General features: G+C 41.4%; 1 protein-coding gene across 4 annotated transcripts in view; it reads right to left on the minus strand.

Moving 5' to 3' along the window:
• Positions 1-21,198, minus strand: part of MIDEAS (mitotic deacetylase associated SANT domain protein) — an 82,180-nt gene that overhangs the window by 31,645 nt on the left and 29,337 nt on the right. Inside the window, exon 1 of one of the 4 annotated variants that reach the window (XM_069950258.1) lies at positions 9,163-9,182. The exons of the other annotated variants lie outside the window; for them this stretch is intronic. The gene's annotated coding sequence lies outside the window, so the exon portion shown is untranslated. Of the gene's footprint in view, positions 1-9,162; positions 9,183-21,198 lie in introns of those variants that run through there. 4 annotated transcript variants of the gene reach the window in all.

Genomic DNA, 21,198 nt, shown 5'->3' on the forward strand with positions numbered 1-21,198 from the left:
AGACTGAGCAGGAATCCTGGGACTTGTCCTTGCAGAAGGCTTCTGCTACCTACGCCCTCTCTAAACAACAAGGTAAGCCGGTTTCAGTAGCAAGAGGTGCAATTCCCTGCTCTGGGGCGAGGTACACAACACTGTAAAATGGGTCACCGTGCTTAGTCACATCCTTCACCCGCTGCTCTGCAAAAGCCGGAGCTCCAGACAGCTCCCAAATGGCTGCATTCATTACCAATTATTAATGAGGGAGGCTTGTGTATGTCAGTCATCGACACAGCAAAGACCAAGATCACAGAGGGGAGCAGTAGGCATGGCTGGGCAGGTTACTGCTCACTCAGCCTCTAGTCGGGTTTTATTATTATTACGTCTTGCAATCCATAGAGAATTTATAAAGCAAAATTCCAAAAAGAAGAAGTCTCTGTAACCACAGTGGTGGAGGCTCACCACTATAGTACAAGTGGTTATATTCCATAGAAAAGTGATGAACAAACAAGTGGTCAGTAGGTTGCGCAAGCCCCGATAGGCTTCTTAGGATGCGTTCACACGTACAGGATCTGCAGCAGATTTGATATCAATGTAACTAAATAAGTGAACACAGCATCAAATCTTCTGCGGATCCAGTATGTGTGAACGCACCCTAAGGGTATGTTCACACTGAGCAAATCAGGAGGAATTCCATGGCAGAACTTTCCGCCTGTCTCAGTGTGTCATAGCCTGTCTATGGGACAGCGCACGCTCCCCCGCTCGAAGAAGTGACATGTCACTTCTTTAAGCAGAATTCTGCCTGTTTTACTCAGTGTGAACATACCCTTAATGTCAAATCTGCTTTAAAGGAAAGCATCCTTGTCCCGTTTCCATATTAGCAGTTTAATCCATATGCTAATGAGGCGTTTGGGTGCACTGGGGGAGTGGGGGAAGGAAGCGTGAGACTACTGCCCTCGGTGCACTGATCTGCCCCAACCAGACCCTTCTAATGAATATAAGCAGGGCAGGCTGCCCCAAAGCAGATTGCTGCACTAGGGGTGGTAGTCCCACCCCAGTACACCAAAATGCCATTTTAGCAAATGGATTAAAACTACTAAGAACATGGAAATGGTGCCGATGATGAAGGTAATAAACTTACCTTCATCCTAAGGGAGAAAGAGGTTTAGATTAGGACTTGTCCACAGTTTTTTGCTGTCACAACAGGGCTTCTTACCTTCAATCAGGAGATATAAATATTTAAAGTGACTGTGCCACCAGGCCCAGACTGAAGCACTGGAGGCGGGCAGACCCACCCTTAGTGGGAGGAAACACTAGCCCCTCTATGATAGGGTTCCATTGATTCTAATGGAGTCACGTCATGGAGGGGCTAGGGTTTCTTCCCAATGGGGGTGGTCGGCCCACCTCCAGTGTTTCAGCCTGGGCCTGGTGGTACAGTCACTTTAAATGCATCTCTCCAGCGTAGATATATAAGCTTTAGCCTTTTTATGCAAATAAGGTTATACATTTGTATAAAAGCTCTAAAACTCAGCGTTGGAGCGACAGATTTATATAAGAGTTGCATCTTCTTCTTCAGGGTACGAATCTCCATTGTACAGTATCTTTACTTTAGTCAGGAAAAATCTGCTTACAGGTCCACTTTATATCCTGTGTTCTCAACAAGGGGTTTTGTTTGATGAATCAAAGATAAAAGGGACAAGATCCTACATTTATTCACAGTGGTGACGGCATACAGACAGAATACCGCTGCATCCTGTCATTTTCGATCTGTCCACATTGCATGCTTTGTTAAAAATAGTTTCACCATTTATCGCACAGTATACCAGGCTTCTCATTATACTGCAATAAAAAATAAAAGCATTACACGTATATGTGTGTAACCATTTTAGCAGAAAATAAAAGGGTTTGTTTGATTTGTTTTGCAACAATTTGCATGTAAAGTGAAAGAGGAAGTAGATAAAATGTAGCAGGAACTATTCCGATCAACCACTGATGTCTGTTCAGACTGATGCACGTAGCAGTATAATACAGGAGGAGCGTCTGACCAGGCCTGATCCATGGTTATGGTCAATGCGGAAGCAGCAGTTGTCCCAATAGGAATACAAACTTTACAAAGCATTTAATAGCTGGATAACCCCTTTAAATGAACAAATAGTGAACAAAGTTAGAGCCTAATGGATTTTGTGGGATTGCTATTGTCCAAATCAAGGATGGGGAACCTTCGGCCCTCCAGCTGTTGCAAAACAACAATTCCCATCATGCCTAGACAGCCAAAGCTTTGCTTTGGCTGTCCAGGCATGATGGGAATTGTTGTTTTGCAACAGCTGCAGGCATGATGGGAATTGTAGTTTTGCAACAGTTGGAGGGCAGCAGGTTCCCCATCTCTGGTCTAAACGGACTGTCTAGACTTTACCATGTAATCAGCATTACCAGGCTTCATCACTGATGTTTTTCTTGTCTGCGTCACACCGAATGCCAAGGGTCCATAACAAAAAACCTATAGGGGCTCCATGTGACGATGTAAGGGTCCATACCACAAACCCATAGGGGCTCCATGTAATAGTGTAAGGGTCCATAACACAAACCTATAGGAACTCCATGTGACGATGTAAGGGTCCATAACACAAACCTATAGGAACTCCATGTGACGATGTAAGGGTCCATAACACAAACCTATAGCGACTCCATGTAACAATGTAAGGGGCCATAACACAAACCTATAGGGTCTCCATGTAACAATGTAAGGGTCTATGCAAACTGCACTGGGGTGCGGATTTTGGCTTTCTAATGTACATACTGCATCTGTGCAATAATCCTGCATGGTTTAGATCGACAATGCGAACACTTGTTTCCTATGATACTGGAATAAATACAATGAACAATACTCATCTGACATGACTGTAAGGGATGAGGTGTGACATCTGTGCGGTCCCCATTTTCCATCTGCTCATTGATAGTTTATTCTCATTTCTTTTAAATGATGTGCAAAGTTTGACTGCAAAAACCCTGAGGGCCTCGCCCAGGCTTGACATCCTCGTGCTTCAGCTGTTTTTCACAGTTCACTTGTACATTTATATAACTTGTATAAAAGTTGTCCCATTCATTTGAAAATGACAACAATGCAGTATACCGCACACCACGGCTACCAACAGTATGAAGATGTAGGGATGAGCATACATAAACTTTATAGAGGCTATGGCTTAGGACTTGGCCAAGTGCACTGACCAAACAGCTGGTGACAGGACTAAAGGCTCTATTCCACGGAACGATTATCGTCCGTATTCGGTCGATATCGGCCGCTAATTGTGCCGTGAAATAGAGTGCAAAGATCAGCCGACATCGTTCATGTCGGCTGATCGTTGCAGTCGCTTGTTTTCAACATGTTGAAAAACAAGTGACTGATATAGCAGCGATCTGCTGCCGTCGCTCCGTTGAATAGAAGCACCAGCAGCAGACGCTGCTATATCCTATGGGCTGCCCGGATGATCAGCGATGAAAGATGAGAACGCTCGTTTGCTCCTCTAAACGACCCGTGAAATAGGGGCTTTAGGGTCCTATTCCACGGGCCGATCAATAATGGAAATGAGCGCCGATCTGCTAGATCGCGCTCGTTTACTGGGCCTATTCCACGGCCCGATAATCGTTTAGCAAGGGCTGCAGGGACATCGTTACCAATGTCCTTGCAGCCCTTGTTTACACCATACATTACCTAAGCATGTTGCAGGTCTTCTCCTGTGCTCCTTCTTCCTCCCGATCCAGTGCGCAGTAGCAGCTTCGGTGCGGCCTGACTGAGCTGACAGACCGTTCAGCCAATCACCGGCCGCAGCGGTCCTCGCCAGTGATTGGCTGACCGCTCTGTCAGGCCGCACCGAAGCTGCTGCTGCTGCGCGTGGGACCGGGAGGTAGAAGGAGCACAGGAGAAGACCTGCAACATGCTTAGGTAATGTATGGTGCTAGTGAAATGGTCGGTCGCCCGCCATTCCACACAGCGATGCGTGATTGGTGCCTGATGATTTTAGGCTTGAACGTAATTAAACGATCAGTCAATGACATTATATCGGCTGATCCACGAACTGGAGAGAAAGGAACGGCTGCACATCCCATCTATGGCTGATACTAATGCCGCTAGGCCTATATTATCGTCTGATAATATCGGCTGATCGTTGTCTTTATTCCATAGAGTGATAATCATCCAAATCAGGCTGATTCGGCTGATTATCGCTCCGTGGAATAGGCCCCTTAGAGACTATGCTGATCTAATATTGATGGCCTATCAAGTTTAAAAATGCTATATAATGTATTACTGTGTCTGCACACTTTTGCTGCACGGGTAGTTAATGGACATCCAGGAAGTGGCGAAAACTGGCCTCTGTGCAATCCACTGTCTCCTGCTCCCTCTGCTCCAACCCCCCCTTAGGAGACAGAGATCATGTGACCACTGTCTCACATTCAGCTTGTTTGCTGAGCACAGACATGACAGGGGGGTGGAGAGGAGGGAGGGGGTGGAAGAAACAGGACATTCTGAGCGTGCACCGCAAAGACTACTGGGAAATGTAGTCTGACAGCAGTGCAAGAGAAGAGAAAGAGCAAGAGAGATGGAGCAGGCAGAAATGGGGGTGGGGAACATTTGGCCCTCCAACCATATTCCTGGACTAAAAATTGTGCCCGGTTTCCACTATAAAACTTGCATTATTAAGGAAGTTATGAATGGCTTGCTGTTCTTCTCAATGACCCAGCGTTTTTAATGTCATCAGAAGCAAACGCCTGTTTATCCACCTACTCAAGCATTAAGATGCTGCAGAACATAAACAGCACAATGCTGTCCCCATTGTGCATGAACTGTATAGGAAAGCTTCCCCACACATACACATCCCGTTGGTAACAGCTCTTCTAAGTGCATGTAAGCCGTCTCAGCTAATGTCACTTCAACAAACAATGCAATCTGGCATGGTTCTTCCCATATAATGTCAGGCTGACCTTGTACATAAGGAGTGTGGGCCAGAGCTGTACAATGCACAGAAGCAGAGTTCATTGTTACTGCCGCAGCTACTCTCTATAATGAAACCCTATTACATCTACAATCAGCATTTCACTAAAAATACAGAAGCTTTGTGTAACCTGGACTCTGGGTTCATGTTCAGAGCCACAAACTTTGTTATGCTGGCGAAATTGGAGATGCAGGGCCGCAACGACAAATCTGTAACAGGGCTTCATTTATAGTACTGGTCTCCTAGTATACATAAGAGAGACCTAATGAGTTCAGGGGCTGCACCCCTGCTAGTAATCCTGATATTGTTGTAATGCACAACACAAAAAAAAAAAAATCTTTCTTATCAACTGGTGTCAGAAAGTTATACAGATTTGGAATTTTATTCTATTTAAAAAATCTCAACCCTGCCAGTACTTATTAGCTGCTGTATGTCCTGCAGGAAGTGGTTTATTCTTTCCATTCTGACACAGTGCTCTCTGCAGCCACCTCTGTCCATGTCGGGAACTGTCCACATCAGTAGTAAATCCCCCCCCCCCCCCCCTGTACAACACTTTTTTTTTATGTACGAAAATATTGTGTGACGTGACATGCTCTATTCTTCTTACTATGTCATCACTTGTCTTCTTATGTTACAATCTCCATGTAATTTTTCTTGATTAGATGTACACCATTCTTAATGTACCGAATTAATGCTTGTACAGTTATAACATAAAAAACCTTTAATAAAATATCTTTAAAAAACTGGGTCAGACTGGAAAGAATACATCACCTCCTGGAAGATTTGAGATTTTTATTTTTTTTAATAGAAGTAAATTACAAATCTATAAAACTTTCTGACACCAGTTAATAAAAAAAAAAATATATATATCACTGGAGTATCCCTTTAACTGATGGTTTTAACTGAAGTTTTGCTGTAAACATGGGCCAGTGATATGACGCAATAACCTTATGTGGTAAGACCATAGAAGAACACAGAACATCTCCACTGATGAGTTACCCCATGGAACATGGTTGATGTATAAACAACTAATTTTACAGCACCAACATAATGGCTATAGTTATGCTTAGTTTGCACTTGGCAAAAATTAAGCAATCGGTAGGTGAAGTATTGCACTAGACGAAACCCTCGTACAAGTCATCCTGGCCATGACCTTTTGATATAGAAAAAGTTGCATGTCATTGGTGACCTAATGCTTTCTAAATATAGGACACATGCTCAGATTTTTCTATAAAATTTTGATCAGGATGTTATACTCTGACATCTAAGAATAAGGAAACGCTCGGTTTGTTTACCAAAAACAGTACCCTGGGATTACAACACTTCCCCGACACATTCCTCCGCAGCAACAACAAGACACTTTCCAGGAAAGTGCAAGACGACGTCCAATGAGAAAGCGATGGCCACCTCTTACTTTCCCCGATAGTAGCTGCAGAATAAAAAGCTACAATATTCCAGCAGTAGCAGCAGAAGATGCACGCATGCGGTCTGACATTTGGTCCCCATGCAAACAGAAATCTGTAGACATTCCTTTGTCAAGTCTCCATTGGCGCAGAACACTTGGAGCAGGCATTTCCCCTCTGTAAACAGCATGTTAGTTTTCTTCTAGCCCTGCTATAATCTAAACAAGACGCTCAAGAAGTCGTTTAGTCTGGAATCCATAAACAAGCACATTGTTGGTTTGGTGCATGTAAATCTACAGATTATAAAGAAAGCTGCAACCTCTGACCTTATGACAGTACATGCAAAGGGACAAGATCAAGGGAGCATAGGAATGAAATCTGGGTGGTGGCCCTGTCATTTGAGAAGAAAAAAAAAAATGTTAAAAGTTTTGATTGGTCAGGGTCTGGATGTTCGGACCCCCACCCATCTGTAGAACCAACGAGACACCTGCAGCTGAGCACTTTGCTGCCTACCTCATTGCAGGATTGGCCCATGGACTTACTGTCAAAGTCTGTCTCCTGCCACAAGGACAGAGAAGAGAGTGAATGCACTACGGTCTGGGTGCTCTCTAGGATGCTTGAAAGGTATATATTTTTTAAACATTAAAGCAAGCATACTCACCTGCCCCAATCCCATGCAGCTGCTGTTCTGATAACTCCCAGTACCTGCATCCCTCCACTGCTTTGTACTTTCACCGACATGTTGACTGGGTCACCAATGTGGCCAGTGACTGTCTGAGCTGGCATTTCCTGTAGGGGTGACACATCAGCGAAAGCAGGAAGTAGCAGAAATCAGGTGTCAGCAGCTGCAAGTGATCAGGGCAGGTGAGTATGCACGCTTTGTTATTTACAGAAAGTCCACCATTTTAAAAAATCCATCACCGGAATACTCCATAATGGTTTACAGAAGCCTCTAGGAAAACAAAAATTGCTCTGGGCCCAATCGCCTACCTGACTGTCTATTGCATCAGCCTATAGACCAGATGGCTGCATATGCATGTACTGCCAGACTTTATTTCTACTTCATTCAAGGACAAGGAACTCTCAGCTAACGCATTTCGGAGAAAAAAAATAATATAAAACCTTTTTCATGCTGCAGGAACAGCTTTGATATACAACACATCTTTTCTAGGACACGTGACCAAAATGAACCAAATATTGACTGGGATCCATTAGGTAGTACGGGAGATGGTATCCGGTCTCGGGGCTGGGTCACTTTACATCAAACAGCTTCTACCGTCTTATTTCATGATGAGAGATATCGCCTTTAATCACAGTGCTCACACGGTTAATGCTGAACCTGGTTAAACAAGAACAATGACTAAACGGCAAGTCATTTTGCTGTAAGTGACATGTGATGCGGATTGATGTTACAGAAAAACCTCTTTGTTGTGCTTTCAAGCAGCCGTGCGCAGAGCATCACACACGTGGCATGGAGCAAGCCTGGATTATCCTCCTGCAGACTCACATTCCCTGAACAATGTCGCTCCTTGTCTTCTCATTACACTAGATGTGCTTAAAAAAAGAATCCCTAATTTCCCTGCATCCTCCATCATATCACGAAGACTGTCAGTCATAGAAGATTTCTTATTATCTACCAGCAGCTGCAATGCATGAAGAGCAAGTTGTGAAAGACTGAAAACATTGGAGGAATTTGTTATATCAGTGAGAGCCATATGGCCCTATTCCACGGGTCGTTTTAGAGGAGCAAACGAGCGCTATTAGCGCTCGTTTGCTCCTCGTTCCCCGCTCGCTGCCGCTGCTATTCAACGCGGCTGCAGCGAGCGGGTGAGTGCGGGAGGGGCGGCGGGGAGCTGCGGGGGGGCTGCCCGGGGGATCGCTGATCGTCCGGGCAGCCCATAGGATATAGCAGCGTCTGCTGCCGATGCTCCTATTCAACGGAGCGACGGCAGCAGATCGCTGCTATATCAGTCACTTGTTTTTCAACATGTTGAAAAACAAGCGACTGCAACGATCAGCCGACATGAACGATGTCGGCTGATCGTTGCACTCTATTCCACGGAACGATTATCGTCCGTAGCGGTCGATATCGTCCGAAAACGAACGATAATCGTTCCGTGGAATAGGGCCAATAGACATAGCGTATGGAGATGTACTGAACCCTTCCCTACAAGCACAGAGTCTGTATCCTGTAATAGATCATGGGATGGGTGCAAAATAGTTCCTATAAATATTATATGTTAACTTTGCAACCATGTGTGAACAGCGCTTTAGAGAAAAAGCTCCACTATTAGAAAGTTTTTGTCCAAAATGTGGCACAGGTGGTCCCAGGTTACTAAGTAGCAAGTGGACCTGGCGGAATCTGTTTGCAGCCGTGTGCATTGCATTGTTTTTCTGGCCATATTACACACAATCACATATAACACCCATAGTGTCAGTGTTTTCTAAGCTGTTGCAAAACTACAGCTGGTGAGCCACAGGTTGGCAAACACAACTTGGCTTTATACAACTTCCCTCCCTCAAATGTCATTTCACACAACCTTCCACCACTGGATAGCCTAAGTGGTTAGTAACACATGTGTAAAAACGTATTTTTTTTTTAAAAAAAATGTCTCCTTACCCTAGAAAAAAAAACAGCTTAAAGTCTTGACCACACCGTGTCTGCCTCCTGTGCAATCTGCTGTCCTATGCCTGTTAGGGAATATTTGTCTCTAGTAACAGCTAGATCTGGACAAGACACAGGAAGTGGGCTTGGTGTGTGGTGTGTGCTGTGTGCAGGAGAGAAAGCCTTGTACCTGCAAGTTAGCACTGTCTGGTTCCTTAAAACGGTTTTCCACTTAAAAGTAACTTGTCTTCCTGGCTCCTTTGTTTTGAATACAGCCGCAGGACGGCACATGACCAGCAGCTCGTTCATTCTCTATAGAGCTGCAGGAAAAAGCAGAGTGCTATTCAGAACACAGGAGCCGAGGCCGATCTGGAGATCTCCGGGGGGCACGGAGGTCAGACCCCTGTGATCTCTTACTTGTCCCCTATCCTGTGGATAGGGGACAAGTTTGTTTTCAGTGGAAAACCCCTTTAAGGTGATTCACACTGTACCTGAAAGACAAATCAATACTTTCCTCTCATCTCTGACCACCCCTAAAGCTCAGTGCAACTGCCCCTTATGTAAACAGAAGTGCATCTGGCTCTCCGGCTGGTGCAAAACCACAACTCCCATCATGCCTGCACAGCCAAAGCTAAAGCTTTGGCTGTCCAGGCATGATGGGAGTTGTAGTTTTGAACCAGCTAAAGGGCCAAGGTTTCCTACCTATGCTTTAGCTTGTAAGCAGCAGTGCTTCAGTGCTTAATGTACCCCTTCCTTGCTATGCTGCTGTGCTTTTCTTTTCAGAAAGCAAATGCAAGTACATCAGTAATCCCTTCTCCCTCCACATGCCACCTATAGTATTGTACTGTGTAAATCATCCCCCAGAACTAAGTAATGGCATAGCAGATCTGAGTAGGTGCTGAGCTACGATTTGTCAGATTAGTAAGGGAAAGGAAGTCCCTGTGTGAGTACTACTGGCATAAAGCCCTAAGTTCTATTTTCATAATTCATGTATAAATAGATGTCTGTAGCATTGATGGTTTTTTTTCTCTCTACTGTGCTGCAGTCTGCAGCAAAGAACAAGAATAGGAGATAAAAGCAATGACTGTATACAGGAAATTATTGTGTAGAAAATGGATAAGAAGGAGTCAATTACTTCTGACCGTACACAATACAAGGCAGAGCTTAGAGGCAGGCAGTGTAATAAGAGACTGTTGTTGCAATTCGCTTACCACCATTTCCGTTCAGCTTCAGTAGGAATTGTGAGATCAAGAACACAGTAATAACAGATTGGTGAAAGTAAGAGGGAAGGGGAAGACTGACAGGAGCTGTGGGAAGAAACTCTCCACAGGAGCTGTACCATGGAAATTATTTGGTCACATCCCCGCTTTGATTTCCTAATCTGTACTTACAAATCATGATCTGGAATTTCAATGGTTGTTGCAAGAACCTGATCCATACTTTGCATGACTATTTTTATACATTACAGCAAGGGCCAAAAAGGACATCACTGAAGAAGCTACCACTGACCCCAAAGTCTGCAGGGGTAGTTCAGCAAAAAAAAAATTCTATCAAATCAACTGGTGCCAGAAAGTGCAACGGATTTGAAATGTACTTTTATTAAAAAACAGCCTCAGGTCTTCCGATACTTATCAGTTGCTGTATGTCCTGCAGATAGCGGTGTATTCTTTCCAGTCTGACACAGTGCTCTCTGCTGCCACCTCTGTCCATGTCAGGAAATGTCCAGAGCAGGAGCAAATCCCCATATAAAAACATTTCATGCTCTGGAAGAATACTACTTAATGCATGACATACAGCAACTAATAAGTACTGGAAGACTACTTTTTTAATAGAAGTAAATTACAAATCTCTGTATATATATAATTTTTTTTTTTTTTTTTTCTAGTCAACTGGTGCCAGAGATTTGTAATTTACTTCTATTAAAAAATTAAAGTAAATTACAAATCTCTGGCACCAGTTAACTGGGAAGAAAATAAAAAAATAAAAAGAAATTTAATATATATATATATATATATATATATATATATATATATATATATATATATTATATATTATACACACACACACACACACAGTATATATATATGATTTATTTTTTGCTGAACTACCCCTTTAAAGGGAATGTGTGAGCTTTAAATTATGTGTAGAGCATCACGTACACAGAAGCCAAGAGACCGGTATAATTTCTTTTCAGACAAATTATACAATCATGAGAATCAGAGGCTAGGCTAAGCTGCAGCATGCACACCTCCTCCCTCCCTACATGATTGATGTACAGTGCTCTGTGCTGGAAATCAAACTGTATACTGTACATCAATCATGCAGGGCAAGGATAGGTGGGGAGGGAGGAGGAGTGCACATTGCAGCACAGCATCTATGACTCATAAGCTTAGAAGGAAAACATTACTTTATAATTTTGCAAATGGTCATTAGAGAAAAGACCAGTATCATTTGCTTTATCTCCTCATCAGCTATCTGCCCATGTCTACAGCTCTGAGCGGACAGCATCTTCATTGTATGTTTATATAAGCATTATGAGAGTATAGCATAGCTATTACTTACCTTTAAAAACCAAACAATATATAAAGTTATTAACTTATAGAATGTGTGGCGAGGCTACTTAGACGCTGTACTGTCTGTTTCTAAAGTGTTAGCTATACATGCACATTAGATACTTCAATGGCTCTGATCACTTCTTGTATTCGCTATATAAAATATATACATTGGGAGCATCCCCCAGCTTATACTGATAGTATTTACTAAGTGATAATATACTAAAAAAAGTGCATACTCTTGCATAGGCGTGCATATTTTAAAAAAGTGAAGACTACTACACTTTTTTATCTAAAGGGACTCTAACATACTCCTTCTACAATAACTTATAGTAGTCAATGGCAGTTCTATACCTCTTGTGTATGCCACTATATAGGCATATTGTGGTGTACATCAGGGTATACCTCCAAGGAGAGATGTAAACAAGAAATTGACTGCCCCTCAGGGTCAGACATGCTAGAACTCAATTTTCCAGACCCTTTTCTTCTCCTGAAGGGGTGTCTGGCAGCAGCTTATCTTACCTAAATGTTTATGTTAAAGTAGAGGGAGATAGCCACAGGCAAAGAGCTCTTGTTTCTGGACGGTTTAAGACCTTGGTGTACTTGAAGAGTTAATTTTAGTTGTTCTTCTATTGCAAAGGTCAGGTGTTCCCTGAATGTGAATGTACACAAGCATTAAGTGACTGCTATTTTTTCCCCCGTGGTTGTTTTTTTTCTTATTGACTTCCGTGTAAAACTCATATGCAGGCAATACTTGCATTGCAACGCAGAATATTAAAGTAACAGGGATGGTCTTATTGTGACTTTGCATTGTACTGTAACATAATAGGGCCATTGTAGAGGTGCGTGGGGCCTGGACAGCATTGCTTTTTACATATCACTTACTTTGAGTGCAGTTTTTTTTTTAACCACGTCACTATCTCCTGAATGGGCCCCAAGAGATATTTCCATCAAGAAAATGTAGTATTACCATCCAGAGATGCACTGCAGCTCTGTGCGGGTTATTATTCATTTCATTAGCCGATGACTTATAGCCGAACAATCTGCTCATGAAGCAAAAGGACATGTGACACCTAACACCTTGTATTTCAAGTTCTTAAAAGCAAGCATGAGGGTGGAAATAAAAGATATGAGAGAGCTGCTAAAAACCTTAGTACGTGCTAGATTAGCAGCGCTGAAACATACCACTATTGATTGAGCGTATAGGCTGTATTCATGTGTTCCAGGACTCCCTAGGGCTGCATCCAACGTCTTCAGCCATCGGTATTTAAATGCCGAAAGATCAGACTCGAGCATGCTTGAGTTGTGCTGGCCTCTGCTATTGGAAATGTTACTGATGAGACGAAAATGCTGCAGGTTTGTTGGGGTTTCCCCAATTAAATTAAAGCAAATGTACCAGCAGTACATTCGCTTTAAAATGTTCACATGGATAGAAGAGCGCCCATGCATGGAAGCAGATGCCGCGGTTCTTTTGGCCCGGTTTCCGTGTAAAGTGCCGTTTTATTCCTCGGCACAGGCCCGGGCTAAAGCACTGGCATCAATGGAGCCGCATCATAGAGGGGCGGGCGTTTCCGCCTCCAGTGCTTCAACCCCGGCCGATGCACGGGAGTAGAATGGAGACGTACAGGGCAACCAGGCCACGGTTCAAGAAAAAACGGACAGTAAAGGGAATGTACTGCTGGTACATTTGCTTTAATAAAGTACAAATGTGCAACAAATCTGCAGTAAACAGCCTGTGTGAACAATGGCTTTTTTGAACCCCTTGAAGACATCTTTGGGAAGCATAGGAGATTGGTGGAAGAAAAAAAAAAATGCACGGTTCACCTACCCTATATAACCATCTTAGGATAAATATACAGTATGTTTATCTCAGGAAGGTTTCCATTCTATTACTAACCACTTCTGCTGGCAGTTTGATGTTGTTGGTGGAGAGAAGGGTCAAGCACGTTGGAATTAGTAATGCCCAACCCTATTGTTGAGGAAGAGATAAGCCAGTGCCAGAGCTGTCTCATTGCGGCTTAATCCTCTTCCCACAGGAAACACATGAACAGCGCGGTAGGTAGAGAGAACATGAAATAATGAACCTTTGGCCAAAAGATTTTGCCATAAACATTGGATTGTTGGTCTTGCCATAGGATCTACCTAATTTTACATCTGTCAAGGCCCCACACATTAGAAAAATTCTGAACCCGATGATTTAAAGCAGAGCAGGCTGTCAACGTAGGTGCTGACTACCCTCAATACCCTCCATGGAGATGGAGATGGAGATGGAGACGAAGAAGAAGAAGAAGAAGAAGAAGAAGAAGAAGAAGAAGAAGAAGAAGAAGAAGAAGAAGAAGAAGAAGAAGAAGAAGAAGAAGAAGAAGAAGAAGAAGAAGAAGAAGAAGAAGAAGAAGAAGAAGAAGAAGAAGAAGAAGAAGAAGAAGAAGAAGAAGAAGAAGAAGAAGAAGAAGAAGAAGAAGAAGAAGAAGAAGAAGAAGAAGAAGAAGAAGAAGAAGAAGAAGAAGAAGAAGAAGAAGAAGAAGAAGAAGAAGAAGAAGAAGAAGAAGAAGAAGAAGAAGAAGAAGAAGAAGAAGAAGAAGAAGAAGAAGAAGAAGAAGAAGAAGAAGAAGAAGAAGAAGAAGAAGAAGAAGAAGAAGAAGAAGAAGAAGAAGAAGAAGAAGAAGAAGAAGAAGAAGAAGAAGAAGAAGAAGAAGAAGAAGAAGAAGAAGAAGAAGAAGAAGAAGAAGAAGAAGAAGAAGAAGAAGAAGAAGAAGAAGAAGAAGAAGAAGAAGAAGAAGAAGAAGAAGAAGAAGAAGAAGAAGAAGAAGAAGAAGAAGAAGAAGAAGAAGAAGAAGAAGAAGAAGAAGAAGAAGAAGAAGAAGAAGAAGAAGAAGAAGAAGAAGAAGAAGAAGAAGAAGAAGAAGAAGAAGAGAAGAAGAAGAAGAAGAAGAAGAAGAAGAAGAAGAAGAAGAAGAAGAAGAAGAAGAAGAAGAAGAAGAAGAAGAAGAAGAAGAAGAAGAAGAAGAAGAAGAAGAAGAAGAAGAAGAAGAAGAAGAAGAAGAAGAAGAAGAAGAAGAAGAAGAAGAAGAAGAAGAAGAAGAAGAAGAAGAAGAAGAAGAAGAAGAAGAAGAAGAAGAAGAAGAAGAAGAAGAAGAAGAAGAAGAAGAAGAAGAAGAAGAAGAAGAAGAAGAAGAAGAAGAAGAAGAAGAAGAAGAAGAAGAAGAAGAAGAAGAAGAAGAAGAAGAAGAAGAAGAAGAAGAAGAAGAAGAAGAAGAAGAAGAAGAAGAAGAAGAAGAAGAAGAAGAAGAAGAAGAAGAAGAAGAAGAAGAAGAAGAAGAAGAAGAAGAAGAAGAAGAAGAAGAAGAAGAAGAAGAAGAAGAAGAAGAAGAAGAAGAAGAAGAAGAAGAAGAAGAAGAAGAAGAAGAAGAGAAGAAGAAGAAGAAGAAGAAGAAGAAGAAGAAGAAGAAGAAGAAGAAGAAGAAGAAGAAGAAGAAGAAGAAGAAGAAGAAGAAGAAGAAGAAGAAGAAGAAGAAGAAGAAGAAGAAGAAGAAGAAGAAGAAGAAGAAGAAGAAGAAGAAGAAGAAGAAGAAGAAGAAGAAGAAGAAGAAGAAGAAGAAGAAGAAGAAGAAGAAGAAGAAGAAGAAGAAGAAGAAGAAGAAGAAGAAGAAGAAGAAGAAGAAGAAGAAGAAGAAGAAGAAGAAGAAGAAGAAGAAGAAGAAGAAGAAGAAGAAGAAGAAGAAGAAGAAGAAGAAGAAGAAGAAGAAGAAGAAGAAGAAGAAGAAGAAGAAGAAGAAGAAGAAGAAGAAGAAGAAGAAGAAGAAGAAGAAGAAGAAGAAGAAGAAGAAGAAGAAGAAGAAGAAGAAGAAGAAGAAGAAGAAGAAGAAGAAGAAGAAGAAGAAGAAGAAGAAGAAGAAGAAGAAGAAGAAGAAGAAGAAGAAGAAGAAGAAGAAGAAGAAGAAGAAGAAGAAGAAGAAGAAGAAGAAGAAGAAGAAGAAGAAGAAGAAGAAGAAGAAGAAGAAGAAGAAGAAGAAGAAGAAGAAGAAGAAGAAGAAGAAGAAGAAGAAGAAGAAGAAGAAGAAGAAGAAGAAGAAGAAGAAGAAGAAGAAGAAGAAGAAGAAGAAGAAGAAGAAGAAGAAGAAGAAGAAGAAGAAGAAGAAGAAGAAGAAGAAGAAGAAGAAGAAGAAGAAGAAGAAGAAGAAGAAGAAGAAGAAGAAGAAGAAGAAGAAGAAGAAGAAGAAGAAGAAGAAGAAGAAGAAGAAGAAGAAGAAGAAGAAGAAGAAGAAGAAGAAGAAGAAGAAGAAGAAGAAGAAGAAGAAGAAGAAGAAGAAGAAGAAGAAGAAGAAGAAGAAGAAGAAGAAGAAGAAGAAGAAGAAGAAGAAGAAGAAGAAGAAGAAGAAGAAGAAGAAGAAGAAGAAGAAGAAGAAGAAGAAGAAGAAGAAGAAGAAGAAGAAGAAGAAGAAGAAGAAGAAGAAGAAGAAGAAGAAGAAGAAGAAGAAGAAGAAGAAGAAGAAGAAGAAGAAGAAGAAGAAGAAGAAGAAGAAGAAGAAGAAGAAGAAGAAGAAGAAGAAGAAGAAGAAGAAGAAGAAGAAGAAGAAGAAGAAGAAGAAGAAGAAGAAGAAGAAGAAGAAGAAGAAGAAGAAGAAGAAGAAGAAGAAGAAGAAGAAGAAGAAGAAGAAGAAGAAGAAGAAGAAGAAGAAGAAGAAGAAGAAGAAGAAGAAGAAGAAGAAGAAGAAGAAGAAGAAGAAGAAGAAGAAGAAGAAGAAGAAGAAGAAGAAGAAGAAGAAGAAGAAGAAGAAGAAGAAGAAGAAGAAGAAGAAGAAGAAGAAGAAGAAGAAGAAGAAGAAGAAGAAGAAGAAGAAGAAGAAGAAGAAGAAGAAGAAGAAGAAGAAGAAGAAGAAGAAGAAGAAGAAGAAGAAGAAGAAGAAGAAGAAGAAGAAGAAGAAGAAGAAGAAGAAGAAGAAGAAGAAGAAGAAGAAGAAGAAGAAGAAGAAGAAGAAGAAGAAGAAGAAGAAGAAGAAGAAGAAGAAGAAGAAGAAGAAGAAGAAGAAGAAGAAGAAGAAGAAGAAGAAGAAGAAGAAGAAGAAGAAGAAGAAGAAGAAGAAGAAGAAGAAGAAGAAGAAGAAGAAGAAGAAGAAGAAGAAGAAGAAGAAGAAGAAGAAGAAGAAGAAGAAGAAGAAGAAGAAGAAGAAGAAGAAGAAGAAGAAGAAGAAGAAGAAGAAGAAGAAGAAGAAGAAGAAGAAGAAGAAGAAGAAGAAGAAGAAGAAGAAGAAGAAGAAGAAGAAGAAGAAGAAGAAGAAGAAGAAGAAGAAGAAGAAGAAGAAGAAGAAGAAGAAGAAGAAGAAGAAGAAGAAGAAGAAGAAGAAGAAGAAGAAGAAGAAGAAGAAGAAGAAGAAGAAGAAGAAGAAGAAGAAGAAGAAGAAGAAGAAGAAGAAGAAGAAGAAGAAGAAGAAGAAGAAGAAGAAGAAGAAGAAGAAGAAGAAGAAGAAGAAGAAGAAGAAGAAGAAGAAGAAGAAGAAGAAGAAGAAGAAGAAGAAGAGAAGAAGAAGAAGAAGAAGAAGAAGAAGAAGAAGAAGAAGAAGAAGAAGAAGAAGAAGAAGAAGAAGAAGAAGAAGAAGAAGAAGAAGAAGAAGAAGAAGAAGAAGAAGAAGAAGAAGAAGAAGAAGAAGAAGAAGAAGAAGAAGAAGAAGAAGAAGAAGAAGAAGAAGAAGAAGAAGAAGAAGAAGAAGAAGAAGAAGAAGAAGAAGAAGAAGAAGAAGAAGAAGAAGAAGAAGAAGAAGAAGAAGAAGAAGAAGAAGAAGAAGAAGAAGAAGAAGAAGAAGAAGAAGAAGAAGAAGAAGAAGAAGAAGAAGAAGAAGAAGAAGAAGAAGAAGAAGAAGAAGAAGAAGAAGAAGAAGAAGAAGAAGAAGAAGAAGAAGAAGAAGAAGAAGAAGAAGAAGAAGAAGAAGAAGAAGAAGAAGAAGAAGAAGAAGAAGAAGAAGAAGAAGAAGAAGAAGAAGAAGAAGAAGAAGAAGAAGAAGAAGAAGAAGAAGAAGAAGAAGAAGAAGAAGAAGAAGAAGAAGAAGAAGAAGAAGAAGAAGAAGAAGAAGAAGAAGAAGAAGAAGAAGAAGAAGAAGAAGAAGAAGAAGAAGAAGAAGAAGAAGAAGAAGAAGAAGAAGAAGAAGAAGAAGAAGAAGAAGAAGAAGAAGAAGAAGAAGAAGAAGAAGAAGAAGAAGAAGAAGAAGAAGAAGAAGAAGAAGAAGAAGAAGAAGAAGAAGAAGAAGAAGAAGAAGAAGAAGAAGAAGAAGAAGAAGAAGAAGAAGAAGAAGAAGAAGAAGAAGAAGAAGAAGAAGAAGAAGAAGAAGAAGAAGAAGAAGAAGAAGAAGAAGAAGAAGAAGAAGAAGAAGAAGAAGAAGAAGAAGAAGAAGAAGAAGAAGAAGAAGAAGAAGAAGAAGAAGAAGAAGAAGAAGAAGAAGAAGAAGAAGAAGAAGAAGAAGAAGAAGAAGAAGAAGAAGAAGAAGAAGAAGAAGAAGAAGAAGAAGAAGAAGAAGAAGAAGAAGAAGAAGAAGAAGAGAAGAAGAAGAAGAAGAAGAAGAAGAAGAAGAAGAAGAAGAAGAAGAAGAAGAAGAAGAAGAAGAAGAAGAAGAAGAAGAAGAAGAAGAAGAAGAAGAAGAAGAAGAAGAAGAAGAAGAAGAAGAAGAAGAAGAAGAAGAAGAAGAAGAAGAAGAAGAAGAAGAAGAAGAAGAAGAAGAAGAAGAAGAAGAAGAAGAAGAAGAAGAAGAAGAAGAAGAAGAAGAAGAAGAAGAAGAAGAAGAAGAAGAAGAAGAAGAAGAAGAAGAAGAAGAAGAAGAAGAAGAAGAAGAAGAAGAAGAAGAAGAAGAAGAAGAAGAAGAAGAAGAAGAAGAAGAAGAAGAAGAAGAAGAAGAAGAAGAAGAAGAAGAAGAAGAAGAAGAAAAGAAGAAGAAGAAGAAGAAGAAGAAGAAGAAGAAGAAGAAGAAGAAGAAGAAGAAGAAGAAGAAGAAGAAGAAGAAGAAGAAGAAGAAGAAGAAGAAGAAGAAGAAGAAGAAGAAGAAGAAGAAGAAGAAGAAGAAGAAGAAGAAGAAGAAGAAGAAGAAGAAGAAGAAGAAGAAGAAGAAGAAGAAGAAGAAGAAGAAGAAGAAGAAGAAGAAGAAGAAGAAGAAGAAGAGGATCGGACATTCTGGATTTCATCTGTCCAACTCTTTTGTTCTGGAAGAGAGATGATGAGGCCAGAAAAGTGTGGCAGCAGCTTACCCCATTTTCTCTCCATTCAGAAGACGACCCTTTGGCCGCTCCAAACGTTAGGAGCGATAGCTGCTGACCAAAAGAACATACTGCCAAAAGCTATTCCACATGCATGGCCACCTTCATGACTGGCAAACCTCTCTGGAGGTGGAGAACCCCATCTGAAGGCTGTACTACACGGCACAATGTTCTGGGGGAAGCGAGCACCGACCTGTCAGCTTAGCGCTCGCTTCCCCTCTCGTTCCCAGCTATTACACAGGAACGGAAGGGGCTCCCTGAACGATCCTTAGATCATTTGGCCAGCCCATTGAAGTAAGTCACATAAATGATTGGCACCTTTCAGCACGTTGGCTGATCGTTGCTTTCAAACATGCACTATTACACTAAACGATTATCCTCCTGAATGGCTGGTATTGGCCAAGTATGGCCAATAATTGTTTTGTGCAATAGGGCCATTACTAAAATAACATGCAAATAGGAGTATTAGGCCTCATGACCTTATTTTAGGTCCATAGCCTGTTATTGGCCTATAATGTATCTCTATGAAGAACAATGCTGGCTGGATGGATGGATATTCACAATGCATGGATGGATATTCACAATGCTTGTATTTCTCTTGAAATTATATCGTATAATGCAATGTATTTAGCCTGGACTGCTGTATCATGACTGCAGTGGATAGTTATGGCCCCTGACCTTCAATGCCTGGCGGCCCCGGCCCCTTTCAGCCCTCCCCTGATGCGCTCCACTAGATACCATTAAAAGATTATGTCATATTTTTCCCTTCTATGGAGGGGACACGAACGACTCCAACAATACATTGCATCTCATAAAAGTTCCATCTGCCATAGAACCACCGCACAATACCCGCTCTGATAAATACCACATGCAACTTTTATTACAGTGAGAAAGGTCAAGTAACAATAAAATATTGCATTTCATCAGCGGCCGGTGACAAAGGTCTGAGGGAAACGCTAGTTAAAATGACATCACGGCAAATGAGCCTAATACACGCAGGACTGTTTGTGTGGATTCCCAGCATAACAAGACATGTTATAAGCAGATCCGCCCACACGCTAGTGTCGACAAGCACACAGCACATGCCTGCAAACACACCCGTTATCTGCGGAATGTTCCCCATACCAGTGCACACTTATACCAGAGACCCGTCCGTATCAATGGCTGCGTGCACACTATAGGCCTGCACGGCCTGCTATCCACATTAAAGCCACGTGAGGATTTTTGTGCCCTCTTTTTCGCTTTTATTTCTGCAGCTGTTGTTTTCTTAAAGCTTTTTGCAGCTGTTAAGCAACAGTGAGAAGGTTCGGGGTACAGACAGTCCTCGGCACATAAACTTGCAGATGTCAACCAGATTCCTAGAGTTCCCCTGCTGCAGAATACTACAGTACTGTTTACTTCCAGAAGCCAATGTGCATACACAGCTAAACATATGGCATGCATTTGCATAGATTTGCATGTTGTAGTTTTTTATACCTTTTTCATCTGACACAAGGGACTAGGGGACAGGACGACCAATACCGTCAACTAATACCGGAGTTAATTTGTGATGATGCTTTGCAACAATTTTTTTGTGTATGGTTTTGCATCGCAGGCCGAACCTCCCTTTGGCTATGTTCACACAAAGTAAGAGACCGGCCGTTCCATGACCCGGACGGGTCACAGAATGGCCGGTCTCTGAAAAGATCATTCCGGCTGGTATTGCAGTACCGGCTGGATGATCTTTAGCTCCCCAGAGTTCTGATGCGGGCGCATCTGTACGCACCCGCATCAGAACTCCCCACAGCACACAATGGAGCACGTGGCCGCAGCCACTCGCTCCATTGTGTGCACTGACAGGGTTTTCTGTGTCCGCTATTCGCTGCAGAAAACGGACATGTCAGTTTCTCACTGAGTCGCTAGGGATCCCGGCCAGAGTGTATGCCATGTGTATACACTCCGGCCAGGATCCCTTCAGCCTGCAGCACTACGTAAGTTCTGTGGAAATCACGCCTGTTAAAACAACAGCCATGATTTCCACAGAATTTACGTAGTGTGAACATAGCCTTAGGCTGCATTCACACGTTTCCTGAATTTTTACAAATACAAAGCAATGGACGCACGGACAAATTTATAGCCCATTGCTTTGTATTGGGCCAATCAGTTTTCACGGATCTCCAATCTGTTCCTTTTAAAAATAGGACATGTCATAACCCGGAACGGAAGCACAGCACGGATTCCCCATAAAAATCAATGAGATACGTGTTTTTTAACAGATGTACACGGATGTGATGTAATCAATGTAATTTAAAATGCTTTTAAACAGATCCATGGAAAACACGGACACGGACGTGGACGGTTTTGCACAGATCACGGAGGTAGCTAGCAAACTACATTCACGGACCAGGAAAAACGCTGAATGTGTGAATGCAGCTAAACCACACCCACTCAAACAA

Source organism: Dendropsophus ebraccatus, chromosome 13, assembly GCF_027789765.1.
Source record: "Dendropsophus ebraccatus isolate aDenEbr1 chromosome 13, aDenEbr1.pat, whole genome shotgun sequence".
NCBI classification, from domain to species: domain Eukaryota; kingdom Metazoa; phylum Chordata; class Amphibia; order Anura; family Hylidae; genus Dendropsophus; species Dendropsophus ebraccatus.